Here is a 5,988-nt window from a genome sequence, read left to right on the forward strand (position 1 = left end):
GGAAGAAAGTGATTGAAGCGGGACACTTCCGAGTTTTATAGCGGGGGCAGCAGAAAGAATGGGGAATGATGTAAGAACATTAATATCTCGGTCATATTTCATCGACTGGAAAAATCCTCGGCACACATGCGGCAGAGGGGGGCTCTGAGCGAGGTGGCCAAAAATGACGGCCGTAGGTGGCGGCGTTCTCTCGGAAATCGCAGCACAGATCGGGAAAAGCGGTTTAGAACAGAGTTTTAGTAATATAAGATAGGAGATGCATTTGCTTATTCAGTTTAGACTTTGAATAATAGAGTCTGTGCAGTATTTTAAATTGAATTAACAAATGCCTAACGTTGATCAAACAGTTGTGTATATATAGAAGGTTTTCCTCCCATCTGTCTTTAAATTTGTTTAGGATCAGCTCATCTTCCCAAGCTCTGTGTGGGAATCCGCTAATTATAGGTGGGGACCATTAAAGGAGAGAGGGCGAGCGTGTGAGGGGGAGAGTGTGGAGCGAAAAGGAGTGAGGGAATGAGGAGGGAATGGAGGGGGAGAAGTGGGGGAAGGAGGGTGGGAAGGAGAGGGATGCAGGCGAGGAGGGGGTAACATGAGGGGGTAGAACGTATGCAGAGCAGGAGGGGGTGAGACCTAGGGGGGCTGAGGTGATGAGGAAGTGGATCAGGAGTTGGAGGGGGGGAGGAACCAGGAAGGGGAAAGCAGGAGGAGGAGGTGATGGGACTAGGAGGGGCAAGAAGGAGGGGGAGTACGGAGGAATAGGAGGGGGTGGATGCAGGAGCGGTGGCAGGATGGGAGCAGGAGAGGGAGTAGGATGAGGAGCAGGTGGGGGGCGATACGAGGCAGGGTGCAGGAGCGGGGGCAGGATGGGAGCTGGAGAGGGAGTGAGATGGGGAGCAGGTGGGGGGCGAAATATGAGGGGGTGGATGCAGGAGTGGGGGCAGGATGGGAGCAGGAGAGGGAGTAGGATGGGGAGCAGGTGGGGGGGGGGTACGAGGCAGGGTGCAGGAGTGGGGACAGGATGGGAGCAGGAGAGGGAGTGGGATGGGGAGCAGGTGGGGGGGGGGAATAGGAGGCGGTGGATGCAGGATGGGAGCAGGAGAGGGAGTGGGATGGGGAGCAGGTGGGGGGGTACGAGGCAGGGTGCAAGAGCGGGGGCAGGGTGGGAGCAGGAGAGGGAGTGGGATGGGGAGCAGGCGGGGGGGGGATACGAGGCAGGGTGCAGGAGCGGGGGCAGGATGGGAGCAGGAGAGGGAGTGGGATGGGGAGCAGGCGGGGGGGGGGAACGAGGCAGGGTGCAGGAGCGGGGGCAGGGTGGAGGAGACTGATGGTTGATCAGGATAAGGAAGAAGGGGAGAATACGGGAGGGTAAACTGATAGAGAAAGGGGCGGAGAAAGGTCTGGGAGTGGAGGGGGAGAATGGAGTGAATAAAGAGTCGATACAGGTGGGAAGGTCACCTATTTCTGCTCAAATCACCAACAATCTGACAGGAAATCTGGAAATGGCAAATGTTTGTTGATTTCAGCAAATATTAGCAACGTGGACATGAAGAAACTTTACAACTATAATAATCCATTTACGTTTCATTTACAGATGGTAAAGCAGTAACAGACATTGCTGTGTGAATGAACAGTTTGAACAATGAATGAATGAATGAATAAGTTTATTGGCCAAGTATTCACATACAAGGGATTTTCCTTGGTGCTCCGCCCGCTTGTGACAACATGAACAGCAGCAAGGAGCAGCACAACGTGGCAGGCAGGCAAGCAGGCACGGCAACGTGTGCGCCGGTAGGTAGGCAGCATCTAGTAGCGTGCTGTTGCTGTTGCTGTTGTCACCATTAATCCACAGCAGGAGCGGGGGCCACTGATGATAAAGTCACATCTGGGATCCTGCAGATCCGGCTGTAATTCCCCCGTCCCCTTCTGGGGGCAGCACCGGCCTGGTAGCATCAGCAGCGCCACGTATCCGGGTCACGTGACAGCCGGCCAGGGAAATGTCGGGGTTTAAAGGGGAGGATGGGCGGCCGTTTAAAGGGGAGGGGCAGGGAAACGGCCAACAATATTCCAGTCCCCAGGGCGGTGACGTTTACAACCAGAGATGTTCACACGTACACACTCAGTCCGCGTCTGGTTCCCCGCAGACTCTTCAGCTGGTTCTGTCCCTCTGCACTGAACTTATTCCCCAGCAGCCTGAAACATGTCGAGGAATAAAGAGGAAATAAACAGATGAAACAACGGTGTCAACAACAGGGACTGGGGTTAATATTTCAACAACACTTACAGAACAAAATCACAGGAGAAAGATGGATGGATTCCCAGATATTTGATCACATTAAACATGAACACAAACACTCACCAGATCTGATCCAGACTCGGGAGAGTCAGTATGAGACGACGGAGAGCGGAGACAGATCGGTCTGTGAGGGAGTTGTCTGTCAGGTACAGCCCTGTCAGTGAGGGGTTTGTGCTGAGAGTGGAGACGAGACCCTCAGCTCCAGAATCTGTGAGACCGACACGTTGCAGCCTGGAGATGAGAGAGAGTGAGGGTGGGACACAGAGAGACAGGAGACGGTGCAAATCCCCAGTGTTTATCAGTGACACAATTACTGATCATATTAATGTTCTGTGTCATAGATACATAGACAATAGGTGCAGGAGGAGGCCATTCGGCCCTTCGAGCCAGCACCGCCATTCAATGTGATCATGGCTGATCGTCCCCAATCAATAACCCGTGCCAGCCTTCTCCCTGTATCCCTTGATTCCACTAGCTCCTAGAGCTCTATCTAACTCAGATTGAGTCAGACACCCAGTGAGTGTAAACACAATCTCTCACAGTCTGTGACTTACTCCAGTCTCTGTATTTTACAGTCCGGGTTCCTCAGAGCCGAAGACACCAGTTTCACCCCGGAATCTCCCAGTTTATTCCCACTCAGGTTCAGCACCGTCACCGTATGGTTTGTACTGAGAGCGGAGATGAGATCCACGGCTCCAGAATCTGTGAGACCGACACGTTGCAGCCTGGAGATGAGAGAGAGTGAACGTGAGGGACACAGAGAGACAGGAGACGGTGCAAATCCCCAGTGTTTATCAGTGACACAATTACTGATCATATTAATGTCCAGTGTCAGATGCCTAGTGAGTGTAAACACAATCTCTCACAGTCTGGGACTTACCTTAGTCTCTGTATTTTACAGTCCGGGTTCCTCAGAGCCGCAGACACCAGTTTCACTCCGGAATCTCCCAGGTCGTTGTTGTGTCCCAGTCTAAACACAAACAGACAGAGTAAGAAACAAACTGATACAAACCCGGGGCTGAGATATTTGTGGAAGCATCTCAGCACATTATTGAATAAATCTCTGTGGTTGCGGTGTTTGGAGACTTTCACCATTTATTCTCATTCCCCGACGGACGACCGGGAAATGTGGTCACCAGTGGTCGACTCCGGCCCCCCTCCCCCAGGTCACCAGTGGCCGACCCTTTCCCCCCCTCCCCCAGGTCACCAGTGGTCGACCCCTTCCCCCCCTCCCCCAGGTCAACAGTGGTCGACCCCTTCCCCCCCCTCCCCCAGGTCTACAGTGGTCGACCCCTTCCCCCTCCTCCCCCAGGTCACCAGTGGTCGACCCCTTCCCCCCCCTCCCCCGTGCAGAATACGGCGGTACCACGCGTGACCCGGGGGAGGGGGGGCGGAGTCAACCACTGATGACCTGGGGGACGGAGTCAACCACTGGTGACCCGGGGCAGGGGGGACGGAGTCAACCACTGGTGACCTGGGGGAGGCGGGACGGAGTCAACCACTGGTGACCTGGGGGAGGGGGGACGGAGCCAACCACTGGTGACCTGGGAAGGGGGGACAGAGTCAACCACTGGTGACCTGGGGGAGGGGGGACGGAGTCAACCACTGGTGACCCGGGGGACGGAGTCAACCACTGGTGACCCGGGGGACGGAGTCAACCACTGGTGACCTGGGGGAGGGGGGACGGAGTCAACCACTGGTGACCTGGGGAGGGGGAGGGCGGAGTCAACCACTGGTGACGTGGGGGAAGGGGGGGACAGGGGAGGATAAAATAGGAGGGGTGCCCCCCGTGCACAGTGACGGCCGCTCGGCCCCATAGAAGGGATGCTGTACTTAGTAACAAAATAGTGGAACAATTTTACAGTTCAGTGTTAGCGTCAAACGGACAGTTACCCCAAGCGCTGACACTTGTGCAGAGCCGGTCCCAGCCGCTGGAGACCTTCACACTGAATGCGGCATCTCTCCAGATCTAGGTATTTGATTGTATCACAGAGCCTGATGACATGAGACAGGACCGCACAGTCAATCGGGGTCAGTCCCAGTCCACAGAATGAAAGTGTTTCCACAGATCCCAGTGTCTGCTGAGCCAGTGCAGGATTCTGAGACTCAAACAGGTAGTGCATCGTGTTCAGGAGGCTCCGTTTATCAGCTTTACTCTGTGTGTTTCCAGCCCGGCGTTTAACCTCCCCCTTCACCCAGTCAATCACCCGGCAGATTGTTTGATGAGGGAATTTACCCAGAAACTCCTCCAGGATCCAACCTGTCCGTGGGGAGGAGAGACCAGCGACAAAACGGAGAAACACTTCAAATCGCCCGTCTGTCGTGCTGTGGGCTTCAGACAGGAGTTTCACGATATTCCCGGGATCTACAGTCATGAATTGTGCGAGTGCGGCTACAAACTCTTGGATGGTGAGGTGCGGGAAGGTGTACACCACGCTCCGGGCTGAATCCTCTCTCTCCAAAAGTTCCATCAGGAACCCGGACACGAACTGGGAAGGCTGCAGATTGTATTTGATCAAATCTCCATCCGTGAACACAATGTTCTTCTCAGCCACTCCAGTGAAGGCCATCTGACCAAGCCTCAGTAACACCTCACGGGGGTTCTCAATCTCACGGCCGTGGTTTTTCAGGATGTTGTAAATAAAATAGCAATATAGTTGTGTGATGGTCTTGGGAACTCGCTGCGGGTCCCGATGTGTTTGTGTGAAGAAGGGGCCCAATGTCAGGACAAGGATCCAGCAGTAGGAGGGGTTGTAGCTCATGGTGTACAGGATCTCGTTCTCCTTCACATGTTTGAAAACAGCTGCTGCCACCGTCTGATCTTCAAAATACCTGGTGAAATATTCCTTCCGTTCCTCACCAACAAATCCCAGGATTTCAGCCCAGACACTGATCTCTGCCTTTTCCAGTAAATGTAACGCAGTGGGACGGGTGGTCATTAGCACTGAACACCCTGGGAGCAGCTTATGCTGGATTAAACTGTACACAATGTCAGACACTTCACACCACCACTCGGGATCTGGGCACTGGTGCTTAGGTTCTGTGTCTCTCCGACTGTCAGCAAAATCGATTCTGCCCTTGAATTCATCCAGACCGTCGAATATAAACAGCAATCCTTCTGGGTTCTTCCAGACCTCTCCCAGCATTTTCCCAAAGTAAGGATACTGTTCCAGAATCAGTTCCCTCAGGTTTATTCTGTCCTTAATCATGTTTAAATCCCGGAATTTGAAACTGAAGACAAACTGGAAATGTTGGAATATTTTCCCCGTGGCCCAGTCATGAACAATCTTTTGCACCATTGTTGTTTTTCCGATCCCCGCGACTCCGGCTACTGATGCTGAACTCCCCGCGACTCCGGACACTGATGCTGAACTCCCAGATCGGGATTTACTCCGGGTAAAGCTGCTGTGGAACAATTGATCTGTCCTGATTTTTTCCAGTTTTCCCCGGAGACATTCCTCTCTCCACACTTCATGGTCCCGGCCTCTTGCCAGCAGCTCATGTTCCACCAGTGTCCGATCTCGAACAGTGGAGATGATTGTGAGCTCAGCGTATCGATCAAGCAGCGGGAAATCCTTAACCTTCTCCGACATCAAGATGGTGTTGACGCTCAGTGTTTCAGTCTGTGCTCGCAGAGTCTCCTTGTGTTTCTGTTGAACATCTTGCACGGGAACAGGCAGATAATGGACACAATG

The 5,988-nt window shown here is 53.6% G+C and overlaps 1 long non-coding RNA gene across 1 annotated transcript; it reads right to left on the bottom strand.

The window, feature by feature from the left end:
- Positions 1-1,627: 1,627 nt before the first annotated feature.
- LOC116969649 lies at positions 1,628-3,224 on the bottom strand. Its single transcript, XR_004410878.1, has 4 exons — positions 3,174-3,224; positions 2,848-3,018; positions 2,357-2,524; positions 1,628-2,190 (listed from the first exon to the last, which is right to left on the bottom strand). It is a non-coding gene; the product is annotated as an uncharacterized LOC116969649 (long non-coding RNA).
- Between the last annotated feature and the right edge of the window lie 2,764 nt (positions 3,225-5,988).

Source organism: Amblyraja radiata, unplaced genomic scaffold, assembly GCF_010909765.2.
Source record: "Amblyraja radiata isolate CabotCenter1 unplaced genomic scaffold, sAmbRad1.1.pri S93, whole genome shotgun sequence".
Lineage (NCBI taxonomy): Eukaryota > Metazoa > Chordata > Chondrichthyes > Rajiformes > Rajidae > Amblyraja > Amblyraja radiata.